This window comes from Eutrigla gurnardus, assembly GCF_963514095.1.
Source record: "Eutrigla gurnardus genome assembly, chromosome: 5".
Taxonomy (NCBI): domain Eukaryota; kingdom Metazoa; phylum Chordata; class Actinopteri; order Perciformes; family Triglidae; genus Eutrigla; species Eutrigla gurnardus.
In genome coordinates, this window is record NC_139919.1 from 793914 (window position 1) to 811178 (window position 17265).

The 17265-nt window shown below is 38.8% G+C and overlaps 1 long non-coding RNA gene across 1 annotated transcript; it reads right to left on the bottom strand.

Annotated features, from left to right (window-relative positions):
- Positions 1-615: 615 nt before the first annotated feature.
- LOC311013594 lies at positions 616-10861 on the bottom strand. Its single transcript, XR_014597165.1, has 3 exons — positions 10806-10861; positions 857-921; positions 616-752 (listed from the first exon to the last, which is right to left on the bottom strand). It is a non-coding gene; the product is annotated as an uncharacterized lncRNA (long non-coding RNA).
- Positions 10862-17265: the final 6404 nt, after the last annotated feature.

Consider the following 17265-nt stretch of genomic DNA (forward strand, 5'->3'; position numbering starts at 1 on the left):
AAAACCGGATGGACGTGTCGACCCTGGTCCTTTCTCAGGTACACGCGTGGCAAACACGGGGGGTATTTCTAGCTTAATTTCATGTGGAAATGTATGTTTGGTGACTGTGAGAAGATATTGAAAGTGTTTCTACCGCGCACACTAGCTTTGTGCTGGTCATTAGCATCCATCCAAACTAACAAAAAACAGCGCTGCTGCTCAGGGGTATCTCCATGCAAATGATATTCGACGCATGCACTGACTAATAAATAACTACGTGTTTCTCGTCAGATTTTCTGAGTGGTCTGACTCGGTTTTCATTCCAAAGCTGCACAGGTTCTACCATGCTACCATGTTAAGCGGTTTGTGAAATAATATATTGTTACTACAAAACGTGTATATAGAGACTTGTTCACACCAGAGCTAAAAGCTCCAAGTTTCAAGTGTGTTTTATTATCTACAGTTGTTGGTGTAACGCAAAATGGTGATTGTCTTTCTATGCCGCTTCTGTAGCCTTTCGTTAACATCAGGGCCGGCCCTGTACATCTGGGGGCCCTAAGCAGGATAAAATTGGGGGCCCTGCCTCACAGTGTATGTACTATCAAATATTCATAAAACCAGCAAAACCAAATCAGTCCTTAATTGGTCAGACAGATTAGCTGGCCACAGTGCTGGATCGCTCGGAGGTAGAGGAGCAGAGTTCCCGGGGTTGGAAGAAATAGAGGAAGAGGATGTTTGTTGGTCAGCAGCATCATCAGTAGTAACCACTGGAGCTGTGGAGAAGATTAGTAGAATTTCTTTAGCCACTTGTGTACACACAATTTAATTTTCCAACAGAGATAAACATATTGTGGCAACAAACAAGAAACTTACCAACTGTATGACTGGAACCAGCCACAGGGGATGAGGATGTGGCAACATGAGGGTCGAATGATGATGGGCCTGATATGAAATAAGAACATTAACATTTGCTGTTATTAGTCGTTTTCTTAATTTTGAAGTCTGTTAGTTTAAAGCAGGTGTGTCAAACTGATCCAGTAAAGGGCCACTGTGGCTGCAGGTTTTCATTCCAACCAAGCAAGAACACACCTGATCCAACCAATCAAGGTGTGAAGGCAAATCAGGTAGGTGAATAAGTCGAGTCAGGTGTGTTCTTGCTTGGTTGGAATGAAAACCTGCAGCCACAGCGGCCCTTTATTGGATCAGTTTGACACACCTGGTTTAAAGCATTTTTTATCATAACTAATTCATACATAAGGTCAAGTTGTTGTAAATTAAGAGATTTATACGGTGGCCCTGAAGGGCAAACGACAACCGCAAATAGAAAAACACAACAACATTAACAAAATCACAACAACATTAACAAAAACACAATTACATTAACAAAAACACAATCACATTAACAAAATCCCAACAACATTAACAAAATCACAACAACATTAACAAAAGCACAATCACATTAACAAAAACACGATCACAAAAACAAAATCACAACAACATTAACAAAAACACAATCACATTAACAAAAACACAATCACAAAAACAAAATCACAACAACATTAACAAAAACACAATCACATTAACAAAAACACAATCACAAAAACAAAATCACAACGACATTAACAAAAACACAATCACATTACAAAAAACACAACGACATTAACAAAAACACAATCACATTAACTTCTACCGGAAAAGGAAGGTACCTTCAACGACATGGACCAATGCTGATTGGACCAAAGAATGTCCGTCTTTTTAACAGGTGGGAAGGGCTGCTTTACGCCACACCAGGTAGTTTACGGCTTGCATGTAAACATGGGTACCGCTGAAGAACTTATCAAGGATTATTTTGATGCGGGACATACATATGACGTGATAGTTGACATGCTGTCAACCTTTCACAGTATAACAATGAGTGTCCGCACTTTGAAGACACGTTTAAGAGAAGCAGGACTGTATAGGAGAAGTAATCATTCACCACTCGTTCAGGTGAGACGAGCCATACTGACAGAGCTGCGTGGGCCGGGGCAACTGTTTGGCTATCGGACAATGTGGCAAGTACTAAAACAAAAATACAAGCTACGAGTTAAACGTGGTGTAGTGATGAGATTGTTGAAACAACTTAATCCACAAGGGACGGATCTGAGGACACGCCGGAGGTTTATCAGGCGTACATATCACTCGATGGGACCAAACTACATGTGGCATGTAGACGGCTACGACAAGATGAAACCCTTTGGCTTGGCTCTCTCAGGGTGTATTGATGGCTTTTCAAGGAGAATCATGTGGCTTGTTTGTGGGCCTACCAACAACAACCCATCGGTCATCGCCTACAATTATATTCAATGTGCGAAGAGTGTTGGTGTGATCCCGATGAGACTAAGAACTGACTTCGGAACAGAAAATGGGACAATGGCTGCCATACAATGCACCCTCCGCCACCAGCATACCGACTACTACGCAGGCTCGTCAAGTCACAGTTATGGCTCATCCACAGGGAATCAGCGTATCGAGTCGTGGTGGTCCTTTTTCAGGAAAGGAAGGTTTGTAAATGTCTTGACCTTATAATTATCTAAACCTTATATTCGGCTATACATTGATGAATAGCCTAATGCATCTATACTGTTATAAAATGTGGTCTACTTCTTAATACTACAATCTTTTCTCATAGAATATTGCATAATTCTATCAATAAAAAGTCTTAAAATGAAAACGTCACTTTTGCATAAAGTCCATTGCTCTTCTAGGCCTAAGCATTCACAGTCTTTTTTTTTTTTTTACTAATGATGGCAGCAGTGGCAATGCTTTCCTGCATACTTGTTTAAAGTTATTATATCATGATGTTCTGCTGCTCATGTGTGTAACAAGCAACTTTGTATTTAATGTTTTCCAGGGCTCAATTTTGGATGGACCTATTTGGAGACCTTAGAGACTTTGGCCAGTTTAATGGCAGCCATGAACACCAGGACTTACTAAGATTCTGCTTCAGGGATGTTCTGCAGAAAGACCTGGATGAATGCACTGACCTCTGGAACAAGCACAGGATTCGACCCTCCAGACTTGCATCATGTCCAGGGGGTATTCCAAACGAACTCTATCTATTGCCTCACAGGTAATCCATTTTGTCTCAGAATGAACTGACCATATACATTCCGTTAAAAATGCAAAGTGTTGTATAATAGCACCACAGTCATGGGAAATACATTTGGATCATTACAGATGTAGGCAAATTATAACCTTTAATTTATGGGATAGTTGTCCCTGCCTTTGTTTACCTTCGCATTTTTGTCTATGAAGGAACAAAATCAAAGAATAATTTGAAACTGCATTTCCCAAATTTAAGGGACATGTATTCCTTTAATTTTGAATTACATGGCTTTCTCACTTTGCAGGTTTGGATCAAGGGACTGCGGATTGGCTGTTGAAGACAGGGAACTTCACATGTTTCCTGAGTCGGAGCAAACTATTCATCTATGTAGTGATCCTGACATTCAGGATTATCTACACCAGGCTGTGGAACAAAATGGATTACAGCAGCCACATGATTGGGAGTCAGCCTCAGAACTATACCTTACTCTGAAGGAAATAGCTGGGCTATAAATATGGACTGATATACAAAAACAAACCACTGCAGCCCACTGGGCACTGGACAGAACCTTCGGTGTAAGGACACAGCCCAGAGCAGCCCTAAAAAGTGTACACTGACTTGTAGTTAAATGCAATTCACCACAACCCAGAAGACAATCTGTTGTTAAACAACTTGTTTATTGCAACTGTTATGCACCATATCTAACAGCATGATCAATGCAATCAGTGCAATTCCTTGCCTTTTCCCCACTCATTTGAAACGGAGTGTTGACCAGAAAATTAGGTAAAGTAAACTGTTTTTACTTGGACCTCAACACTTTGGAAAGGAAGATAACACAAAATACCTAGCCAGGCAGAACATAGAACTAACTTGTCTGTTCTACTTGGTAACTTCTTCTGTCTTCCACACTTTTCAGAGACATCCAAAACCTGGTGAGTTTTGAATACCAAAGTCCATATTTGCTTTGAAAAGATTGTATGTTTGCAAGAGTGGAAGTGTGAGTGTGTTTGCGCATGTATTTGCTAAGGGATACATGGACTCCTGTGTAAATGTGATGCATGGACGGGGTGTCATTCCTGCAGGTGGGATTGACTTCAGGCCTGTGGAAAACATCAACACCTCCTCCACTGACACAGGTCCTTGTTCTGTAAAAGAAGCAGTTATTAGACACATTTGCATTCATGTCAAATCTGATTTTATCATTTTATCAGAGCAGTATTTTACTTCACAAACCTTCACAGTCCATAATATAGTCTCCCCAGAAACTGAGTGCCAAGTTTTCTGTTGTCCTCCTGTTGCTCCCTGCGAGACCGAGCTGTGGTATGAAGAGTTGTTCTAGTTCTGTACCAGTCAGCCTCTTGTCCATGTGACACAGCACTGGAGCCAGGACACTGGGATGTTGGCAAAGGGCATCAAGAAAGTGTAGGCTGGCTAGTCCTTGTTTGAATCTATTAGAAGATACAGATTAGTGATTTGTTAGAGGCAGTAAAATCCATTGTACATTTTTTGTTACAAGGTAACTACTGTAGGCATATTATTTCAGGACATATACAGTGTTTGTATTAGCCCTGAAACAAGCTGCTGATTTACTTAGCCCTATTCAACAAATTCAGTCTGAAAACATCTAGCCTTACCTGTCAATTACACTGTAATTTCTGTCAATGATGTACCATTTAAGGTATTCTGCCACAACTGAGTGTCTGTCTTCCACGGAGCTGACATGCCTGAAGCATCCTGCAGTTTGAAGCAAGGAGCTGTGCTTCAGTAATATGTCTTGCAGAGACTCCAAAGAACCTGCCAGCTCAATCTGAAATATATAGAGATAGAATATTGATAGTTTAAGGCCAGGACAAAGTAAACAAAAACCTTTAAAATTTAGTTACATAAAGAGGAATGTGGTTTTAATGCTTTTAGTAATGCATAGTTAATCTTTGAGTATTAAAGTGATTCTGCACAGGGAATTTACATTTACATTTACATAAGGGCCTCTACTGTAAACTCAATGAGAAGTACTGTACCTATGAGGATTACAATAAACAATACATTTATGACAAAGACCGGTGTAGTATCTTTGTCATACCTAATTAAGAGCTCTCCCTATCTCATCATCTGTCACATCCTTCACATTTGCACAGAAACCAGGTTGTCCAACAATATGGTTCACCAGGTCCCTAGAGAGAAAATGTGGGCCTGGTCCTCCATGAACTATGCACACAGCTATCATCTTCCCTGCCAAGAAATACTCATCCTCTCCGATTGCTGGGGGGGGGGGGGGGGGGGGGGGGTACACAGGGTAGAAAACAAACTTCATTGAGTCACATAGCTACAGTACATCACATAACAAATATAAATTCAGTATCTTGAAGAATAAGAATGTAAAGCACTTGAAAATTTGAATTCTGTATTGTCTACAGACTAACATCAAACTATTCAAGGTCCAGGGCTGACAACAAACCTGTGGCATTATACACCAAGTACCGGCTCTCTGGGGGTCCTTCAAAAATGGGTCGAAACTGCAACTGGCTCATTAGAAGTGTAAGAAACTCTCGTTTAGGACCTCCATTGTCTATTCCTTCCTCAAAGGAGCCTGCATCGTCACTGAACTTCACAAGCAAATCCGATTTTTCAGAGAAGCTTGAGCGTCTGAACCCTCTGAATGCTCCATCCCAAACATTTGAGCGTGTGATATTGAATCTGCTGACAGTTTGGTGGTCAATGGCATCTGCTAATTCCACAATGATCTCAGCTGCAGATATACCTGTGTCCCTATGACAATAGATACAGAAAAGAATAGAGAAGTATATAAAATACTTGTTCATGTTTTCATATGTTTTATCAAATTCATTTTTACAATGAATGGAAAAGCGTGGGAAAAAAGCAATCCATTATGTTAACATTATATAGTACTTCAGAGAATCTTTTGCATCTGACCTGGTTTTTCCACAAAAAAGACAAATGACCTTGTCAAAAATTAGTCTAAACTTCATGCTGAACTCCTTTACAGAAGAAGTATCTTACTTCACTAAGATGTCCATTTGTCTTCTTTTTTACTGGTGTATGTTTTTCAAAAAAATTGGATTATAGCAAATAGGCTGCCATGTCCAAAAGCACTGATGTGGTCCTTTTAAAAATGTTCTGTTTTTGACTTCATAATGGTAATAAAAAATGGTCCAGTGATTACCTCTAATAAGACACCAAAATTCACATGATTGCAGCCATTAATACTTACTTGGCTGTTTTTGCTGGGTCAGTGCTTATGGGTATAACATCACAATCTTGACTGTCGTCCTCGTCATCCTCAATTACAATAGGAGCATACAGCTGGGTGTACTTGCTGAAAATAACAAACGTGATTAATTATGATTCAGCAGATACTATTGTTCAGAGCGACTAGTAGTGAACCAACTACAGGGGGCACTCCCTGTGGAGCACCAGTTAAGTGCCTTACTTAGGGACACAATTGCAGCAGTCCATAGGATCAATCTGACAACCTTCCGGTGATCCATTTGAAACCATTACCACCCCATGAAATAAACAAATGGTGAAACAAGACATGACAGTGATTCTTTGAAAGTGTGTTGAAACCGTAAAAGAAACACTACCTGTACAATGTGTTTTCCATCGTCTTCACAGCAGTCGCGGTGGCAAGGGCTGCATCTGCAACACTAACCATTGATCATTAATTTAAGGTATCTGCCTAGTGTAATAATGTCACATTATACCCAACAGCTCTACTCACTACCTTGGAGTAGTCTTCTTTCGTCCCCCAGAGTTGCACTCCATTGGGTCATCAGTGTCCGAAATAAACACCTGATTTGAGATTAACATAAAAAAAAGGTCAACATAAAAATGAAAAAAATATGACATACAGTGTGAAAGCTGTGCTGTGACTGTATATTACATTACAGTAATATCTAAATGTAATAGTCTGACATTTGATTTGATTTAATCTAGCAATGTCTATAGTATGAGTCTAATGTATTAATAGTGCTAAACAATGTAATTATAAAAAGGTTTTACATTGATTATGAACAATAAAATATAAAACATACCTCTTCCATTACAACTTGAGCTAATGCCCCTGAAGAGCTGCTTGAAAACAAACAAATTACAAAGTGAATCCATGAACGTTTGCAATGAATTACATTGATATCACAATGACATGATTTCAGAAAAGTGATTAGCTTGTTTGCGAGAGGGCTAGATGTGCAGGTGGATCCACTTTGATGTGAAAAGTAGCACAACAGAGGGTCAAAAATGCAATTACCCAATTTCTGGCACTTTTGGTACAGGGCTGCTTTCATGTTGAGGTTCAAATGGCTGTAGTAAAAACAACATATTACATATGAAAATACGAAAAATAGTATAATACAGTATATAACGAGGCAGGTGGTGGCAGACAGGCACTGGGAAAGGTTTATGTTTTTTTTACCAGAGTGACAGGGCAAGAGAGACACAGATGCCATCATCAATTGTTTGGCACCAAAGGGAAAATAAACCTGCAAACCTGTACCACCATGACTGGAAAATTGTTTTGTCACATACCTACATAAGATTCACTCTTGTAGTGCCTCAGTGACCATTTGAATAGATTGTGATAATGTTTTTTATTTGAACAAAGGGCATTATTATTTAGGACAAATCCACCACTACGCTGCAGATGCCTCCACTCATAAAGGCAAAAAACAACAAGACCAGGTCAAAACCTAGTATATGATTGAAACATGGGTCTTTTAGTTTGATATGTATACAGGAAGAAGCAGCAGTAGGCTGACCAATGGTGTAACTTCCTACATATAAGTTATCCGCTGCCCAGCTCTCTAAATATCAGCATCAATCATTGGCAACCCTGACCACTTCTGAATATCTGTCAAAAATATGTTGCACTCACCAGTGTGTCCGCTAGATCAACGTCTGTGGCCCTTTTTATGAAAATCTCAGAGTCGGAGTCAGAAATGTCTGAAACTTCTCCAACTGTAAAACACAAAATAATTCAAGCTGGCTTTGAAGTCTTAACTGTAGTCATTATTCACCATAATACATAATTTAACAGACACCGTTATCTACAGGGAACCAACTAAAGGGGCAGTCGCTCTGGAGCAACTTGTGGTTAACTGCCTTGCTCAGAGGCAGAATGGTGGCTACCCCTTGGATCAAACTCATAACTTTTCAGTGTTCCATTTGGAAACCCAGATCCCTAACCACAAGGCCACCACCAATCCACTTTCATTTAATGATAAAGATTTAAAAAGTAGCTTAATGTAGGAGAAAGTGCTGAATGGAAATCCACCTTGACACACTGTGTCAGAAGCAGCTACATTTTTGGCTCAAGGTCAGATCTCTGTTTGAGCAACAGCAACATATACCTGCACAAAAAGTAAAATAGATTTGCACTCAGCAGTTTCTTGGATACTTTGTTTTTTTACTTCATTAATTAGCTACAGTCTCTCTTAGACAGGTAAAGCAGCTAGGCACATTAGCTACTGATGGAAAACTAACCTTCTTCAAAGTCCTTCCTAGAGCAGATGAAAAGGTTGATTCGTTGATATGGTTTGCCTAGTTCTGCCTTGTATTCTTTTAGAATAAAAGGTCTTTGTGTCCCAGGGGTATTTACAACTTCGGATCCATCCGGATAAAGAAGGATGAAGGGTCCCTCATCCAAATCTTTATTGAAGTCCCTCATTTTTTTCACAGCCTGACTAAGAAGACTTTGAGCAGTGCTGTCAGGGTCTGTTGTCACGGACATTGTTTTCCCACGCTGTCGCTGTAAACCACATTTCTGAGCGGTCATCAAGCCAAGATTTATCTGAAATAGAAAAAATACGGTGATTCTACATCTGGATTAAAGAACAATGCTTGATTCAAAAGTGATTGTTTTGCTGCAAGGCTGACAAATGTTACATTTAGATGAAAAATTGATCTTTACAAATTCTAGTAAACCGCAGATTTGCCGGTACATTTGAAAAACAAAAAATGTAATATAATAATCGATCTTGGGCAGATAATTTAATTTCCAATGTAACCTACACAACATTTTATATTCATGATCACAAATCAGGTGAAAAAAAGGGTAAAACAAGAAATTCAATGCTGTTTTGAGAGTTAACAGACTACAACACAGAGGCCTATCAGTGTGTGTGTGTATATATATATTTAACATTTATATATTTATACAAATATATTGGTTGTCATTATATTGACCCTACTATGAGGCTCATGTTTAGAGGGTTAAGCTTTTGAGAACAATGTTTACTGTTACCTGAACTTTCCTTTTTTCCTTTTTCTTTGTCCCCATTTTAACGCAGGAAAAATGTTGCCTTTCCTCTGCCTTTTTCTTCCGGTATTCCAGGAAGGTTTTTACCAATGGGGTTGGAATAGATGGAGGATTCTGTGACACTACAGGGAAATAAGCGAAAAATGCGTTTTTATGAATGGTAAAGCATGCATTACAGGCGTATAAATACAACAGTGGCGTTGTAAATAAAATGATTGGTTAGACTACACAGGGTTTGTCCTATAATATGTTAAGGCCTGGTGGGAGACATGGGCTGTTTTCAGACACAAACTCCTGGCTTGTGTTTACCAGGTTACAAAACTTAAGTTCACCCAGGCTTCGCACATTCTCCAGTCTTAATAACGTTAGACGGCAGGGTAAAGACCGAGTAGACACAGTAACGGAGTAGACGTAACTGGAGAATTACTGGAGCGCAGCATAGTGCGTTCGTCTGTCAGAGTAGCAGGACACTATATTTTTCAGTAGAAATGTAATGACATTATACCATTTTAACACAGCTAAAAAGAAACTGCAATGCTATTCACGCCCCTCCCTAGCTCTCTGTTGCTCGGCTCCCTTTTGTCTCGTTTTTTTTTTTGATAACTAGCAAACCTGGCCTTTCTACGTCTCAAGTCATCAAACAGAGATAAATGTCCCCCCTTCCTCCAAGTAAAGCCAGTATACTCCATGATATTCAATGTTACCGGCTATACACCAATGACGTGCCAGAATATATCGTTTTCAAGCCATGTAGCCTGCCTGCGGATCACCGGGTCTGAAGAGCCCATTCACTACTTCATTGGCCACAATTAACGTTTCATTAGTTTAACTTACCTGAAGGCGTAGGTGTGTCGGTGAGTTCATCGCCAAGCATTTCTTGAAGCCCCTTGCCACAATACCCACAAAAGTTAGGCCTTTCGACAAGGTTTTCAGGCACCTTTCTGCCACAGTGAGGGCAATACATCTCAACTCTTCATCTGATGCTAAATGAAAGCCGTTCGAGCCGTAAACTACCTGGTGTGGCGTAAAGCAGCCCTTCCCACCTGTTAAAAAGACGGACATTCTTTGGTCCAATCAGCATTGGTCCATGTCGTTGAAGGTACCTTCCTTTTCCGGTTAATGTGATTGTGTTTTTGTTAATGTCGTTGTGTTTTTTGTTAATGTGATTGTGTTTTTGTTAATGTCGTTGTGATTTTGTTTTTGTGATTGTGTTTTTGTTAATGTGATTGTGTTTTTGTTGATGTTGTTGTGATTATGTTTTTGTGATTGTGTTTTTGTTAATGTGATTGTGTTTTTGTTAATGTTGTTGTGATTTTGTTTTTGTGATTGTGTTTTTGTTAATGTAATTGTGTTTTTGTTAATGTTGTTGTGATTTTGTTAATGTTGTTGTGTTTTTCTATTTGCGGTTGTCGTTTGCCCTTCAGGGCCACCGTAGATTTATGATTGACCATTATGGTTACCTACCAGAAACATTTTCTCCTGAGCCAGGTGTTGCTGTAGAGTCATCTTCAGCTGCTGTGTGGGACAATTATAATTTATAAATGGAAAATGCATTACATGCAGAGTAGATCAAACAATATACATCATACTAGTTCATTTCCAAGTACAAGACGATGAATGATGATGATGATTCTAAAAGTTATTTTTTGAAATTGGCAGCGCGGTCCACGGTGGCTGCAACTGGCTTGTCCAGTCCTCCGCTACAGCGGAATGGTTCTCATTGGTTAAAATTTCAATGACGTGTGTTCAGGTCCGCACTCGGCGGCCACCTTGTGGTGAAATGATACTTTTTATTTTGGTCGCATTGATCTCATGGCTTGATCTTAAGTTCTGTGCATTGTGCTGTGAGTAGGCCTATTATATGTGAGGTCTGGTGTGATATATATATATATATATATATATATATATATATATATATATACGCAAGCTTTATAAATGAGGCAAGCTTGCGTACGCACAAAACGGGGCTGGAAACGTGCGTACGCCACTTTCCACGCAAATGTTGTGATCTATAAAAACCAAACTTGACGGGAAAGTGTGCGTACCCGTAAGCAAACTCTGAGGCATGCGTACCGGTACGCACATTCTGGAGACTGGAAGGGAATCAGCAGTAAACCTGAGAAGAACTATATATTTTTGATGACTCGCACACATTTAATTATACTCCATATCATACGTTAGATCTGCGTTATCATGATGAACTCCAGCAATGTTTTTGACGCTTTTAATGAGTGATAGTTTTTTTCATATTAACACCTTCTTTTAAAATCTGACTTGTATCTTAAATCAAAATCATTTTGAAATATTGAATCAGCGCTGTCACCGCAGGAGGAGGAGACGGCCCAATTGCATGTAATACATACAATAAATATCCTCCATTAGATCACTGTAGAACACAGCGGGAATAACTAAATATTCTCCTTATTTATGTGCATATATCATCAACACACATACATACAGCCATTAAGCCATCGTATAATTGTTACACTTTATCCTCGTTTTTAAACCACCAGAGCGCAGAGGAAATGCGCTATAATGAGTGCCACGCTCGTGCGCGCTCAGTCGTGGAGCGTGGAGAGCGCAACTTTACCGAACTTCAGGAGGCAGACTCTACCACCCGGCAAAGGTGGTAGAGACCCCAGCATGATGAGCCCGAGCCACGGCCCCGTGCCCGACTGGAGGGGTATCAACAGGGCGCAAGAATCCGTGAGGATGTCATGCTGCGTTTGTAAGATAAGGAAGACAACAATCAATGTTCACTGTAAACGTATTATTTTATTAATCACAGTGCGCGTTTGCCGTAGCTCATCTGCAACGTTGTTGATGGCGGTGATTGTGTCTCGCTGAAGTTGCAGGACGGCATCAATGAGCACCCGACCGCTTGATGTGCCATTCGTCCGGGGTGCGCTGCTGCTTTGCGCCGGACCCGGACGCTGTGCCGAGGGCCCGTCACCTTCACCCTCCTCACATCACCCTCCTCACATCACCCTCCTCACCGTCACCCTCCTCTGAGCCCAACGCTGCAGACTCTGGAAGGACAGAAACGATTTAACGTTTTGTTTTATATACAATAAAAGTTTAAAATCTATTCACCCTTATACCTCTGGTCTCAGTCGCGTCTGTGTCTCCCTCCTTTTCAGACACAATCCCCGTCAAAGTCACATCAAAATCAAACTTCCTCAAATACTCTAGCAATACATTAAATCCATGTTAGGAGCGGAAAGATGTCATTTACCTTCAGATCACCGTCCGCTCCTCCGTCCCACTGACGCCGTTGACTGCAGCAGCAATGTGTTGCCACTCGCACTGCGTCTTTTTATTCGTGATTCCGCTGCTGTGGCCACTAAATTAAATTATTGTCCGGGCCTCCACCTCCCCAACAAGTGTCTCTTTCTCCGTTTCTGAAAAGTTGTTTCTTTGCTTTTTCCTGACCTGTCGCTTTGATTCACCACACGGAAACGATTGCATGCCGGCTCATTAACATAGTAAAATGTGGGCGTGTACAGGGCGGGACTCAGGTACGCACACTTGTAGGTGATCCTGTGATTTATAAAGGAAACATTGCATACAGCTTGCGTGCGCACAGTTTTATAAATCGCATTTTTTTTTGGCGCACGCAAACTTTGGCTTTTTTCCGTACGTACACTTTTAGTAAGGATCCTACGCACAGTTTTATAAATGAGGGCCCAGGTGATTACTGACCCTTTATATTACTGCCTAGACTGAAACTTGAACCATAAATGTATTTTGCATGAACCAAAGATATCTAATCAGCCATTAATACATGGGTGATTGATCCTTCATCCCCTCACAGGCAAACAGCTGTTATCTTTTCACCGTAAACAGACCTTAAAATCAGCCAGTACATGTTAACTGCAGCAGGCTAGGACATGTAGCAGCTAGCCAGCTAACACATGCACCTGTTAACGACGTTTAACGAAGTGTCTCATTAAAAAACCGACATGTTTTTCGGCTAAACGTTCATCTGGTAAACATAACATTACTTAGCCTTACCTTGTCCTTGTTTTTTTTTCATCCTCGACCTTCTTCTTTGTCCTCTTTTCCGCACCTGACGGATATATCCTTTTGGACATAGTAGCTCTCCAAATGCTAATGCTAATACCCGCAATTTTAAGGAAAACATTTTGAATGACAGGTGATTTCTGTAATTTTGTATGTTTTGTTATCATGGAGAGCAATCTGTAAATTAATACCTCAGATTTAATGTAAAATTACATTCCAATCTTTACAAATATAATAAATTGCTATGAAAACATAATATTAACATGATCTTAAATCATGGTAAATTACCTGGAATTTTAATGGAAAAAATGGAAAAATTACTCCCAATATCTCCAAATCTACAGGCATTTCATGGTTTGTTTTAAAGTCAAAACCTTAATAAAAAAAAATATTTTATACAAAATTACAGTGGAATGTGTACTAATACAATACAATAATAAAAAAAATTAAATTACTCTCAATATCTGTAAATATACAGGCATTTTATTGTTTAAAAAAGCAAAACATCTGTTAGAATACAGAATACTTTCTGTAAAACTGCAATTTTTAAAGTGCACGTTCCGTAAAATAAAATTTTAAATTGTCTTTCTACAGTAATGTACAGTTAAAAAGCATAACATCACTTCAACGACGCATGCTAAATCAACTGCAATTTTGTGGAAAAAACTACAGATTTCTGTCATTTTATATACATTTCTTCATTACAATTATTAGGAAGGATCTGTAAAATGACATCACACATGATGTAAACTTTTGAATGATCAAAGCATTTGAATATGAAAAAGACATGTTAGTTGCCTTTAAAAACATAATAATAATGTAATCTTATTATGGTTGTTAGTTGTAATTTTCAGGGTAAATGTTTAAATTACTGCTAATATATGTTAAAGGAGTCATAACCTGGTTTTATACGTATCCAGCCCCCCTTGGATCGCTTTGGATCAATTCGTAAAACTTATTAGAAAAAAAAAAAAAAATTTAATCAAACATTGAGCTTGTTCTGACCCTTTTTCGTACCGCGATTTTATCACGCGAGATTACGCGCGAGGTTTTGACTGGTCCGGATGTGCATTGTATAATATGTAATGAGGCGCGCGTTGATTCGCCGCAGGAAGGACAGAGCCGGGGGGGCTTGCCTGCATGCAGACTCCAAAACATAAACAGCCCCCTGTCATGGCGCACACACTAAATGACGGACCTTACGGAATTCAGGCATTTATGTACGAACCAGAGTCGGAACCCGAACCGGAGAGTGAAGAGCCAGAGACGGTTGAAGAGACACGTTTACAGCAGGACGTCAGGTAGCGGACGGGGGGGGGGGGTTGGGTGGTGAAAGAGGGGTGGGCTTATGCAAGTAGCCTCCACGGTGACGTCACCGTAGGCGCAGAATCAAAATCTCGTGCTTTAGGAATGCACACCCTTGTGTGCTATTCCTGTTCGGAAAAAGAGCAGAAGCGAAAAAACGGCGCCACTTTCAAACTCCAGCCTTTCAGGCAAGTTTCAACTGAGGTCAAACACAGATATGCATGTTTTAACAAGAGAAATTGCGATTTCCTGGTGATGACTCCTTTAATCTACAGCTACTATCTTATTGAAAATGGCGATAACCTGTAAAAAAACAAAAAAAAACATTTTATAGAAATTACAGTGGAATGTGTACTTATACAATACCAATTTTATACCAAATTTAAATTACTCCCAATATCTGTAAATCTACATGCATTTTATTGTTTAAAAAAAAGCAAAACATCTGTTAGAATACAGAATACTTACTGTAAAATTACATTATTTAAAGTGCACTTTTTGTAAAATAATATATTTTAAATTGTCTTTATACAGTAATGTACAGTAAATTACGTTTTATGTTTGTACAAATACTACTCATTACCTCTAAAAAACAAAATCACCGTAACCACATATGCTTAATGACCTACAATTTTATGGAAAACACTACAGATTTCTGTAATTTTACGTACATTTCTTCATTATCATTATCAGGAAAGATCCGTAAAATTACATCACATTTTATGTAAAATTACATCACATTTTATGTAAAATTACATTTGAATATGAAAGAAACATGTTAAATTACCGTTAAAAAACATAGTAATAATGTAATATTATATTATTGGTAATAACATGTAATTCTAAACGTAAATATTTAAATTACTGCTAGTATCTGTTAATTTACAGTTATTACATTGTCTTATGGTAAATGGTAATAAACCTGTGAAAAAATACAGAAAATTGTATGTAAAATTAGATCTAAAGCTGTACAAATACAATTAATTTTCATTAAAAAACATAATATTGATGTAATCTTACATTATGGTTAATTAACTGTAATTTTAAACATAAAACCTGAAATTACTAAAAATATCTGTAAATCTACTGGTATTTCATTGTTTAATTGGAAAACAGGAAAAACGACAGAGTATTTCCTGTAAAATTACATTTTTTTTTTTACAGTTCCATGCTGTCAAGATGCAATTTATGTTTTATGTTTATTTGTGGAAATGTTCTGTAGGTGAACATTCAATAATCATTAACTCAAGAACATCCTCAAAATATCCTAAGCATGTTTTAGACAAATATTCTACATTTGTCAATATATCACATTACAGAAATGTTTTGGAAAAGAACATTGCGTAATCTGAAGTATCAATAACATCCTCAAAACATTTTTCAGATATTACTTCGAAAATGTTTTAATGTGATATTACATAACATTGTGAAAACATTTTATAAATAACATTATGTAATCTGTTACCTAAACATTGTCTCTAAAATATTCTCAGAATGCTATAGGTAAAACGTTATTCCTTTGTTTATAAATGACATTACAGAAACATGCTATTTGTGATATGAGGCATCAGTAACATCCTGAAAATATTTTTAAAATATTGCTTTAACAATATTCCTTCTTCATTATTGCATAACATTGTCAGAATGTTTTAAAATAACATATTGCAATCAGAGGCCATAATAACATCCTGAAAACGTTTTCAAAATTATTTTTTGAGAATGTCTTTACTTTGTTGTTATGGAACATTGTGGTAATGTTTTATAGAGCAACATTCTATAATTTTTGCCTCACAGACATCCCCAAAACATCCTTAGGATGTTACATCTAAAACATTCTATCTTTGATACCATTCAACAATACAGGAACATTATTTAAAATAATAAACATCATTATAATGTTATTTGAACATTAAATGAAAATGTTTTCTTTAGAACTTTAACAGAACCTGTAGGGAATGTTAGCCAATGTTGTGGGAACATTCCCTGCTAGCTGGGCTCAGAGTTGGTCAACTCAGAGTTCAGGGTTAGGTTCAGAGTTTGTTGAACCTGCTTTGTGAAACGGGTCCCAGGTTGGAGCTGGCGGGCTTTCGGCGCAGTCTCGGTGAGGCTTTTTGCCACGAAACTTCCGCTGCGCCAAGCTGAATCTGTGACGCCTCACCCTGCTGTGCCGCCACACCCATCTCGGTGCAGGCGATCCACCAGTTTCGTGGCAAAAAGCCTCGCCGAGACTGCGCTGAAAGCTCGCCAGCTCCAACCTGGTCTACTTTCGGCGCAAGGCGTAAATAAAGTCCATTGATTCAATGCGAATCACAGCTGGCGGATCGGAAGTTTGGCGGACCGGCGCGCAGTGCGCACACGTACTGAGACCTCACAGGCAGGTTTCCACAGTTCCAGGCACATTTAAATGCAATAAACAATCACAACAAACACTATTTAATGCAACTCATTGAATCAACACATGAATTTATATCTATATAGATTGTCCCGTCACATCTGACGTCAGATCAAAGGCGGATGGCACGCGTAACGGAAACTCAGCCTCTCGGACCAAAACATCTCCCTCTCTCTCTCCTGTTTTTTATAATATGGGCATTGT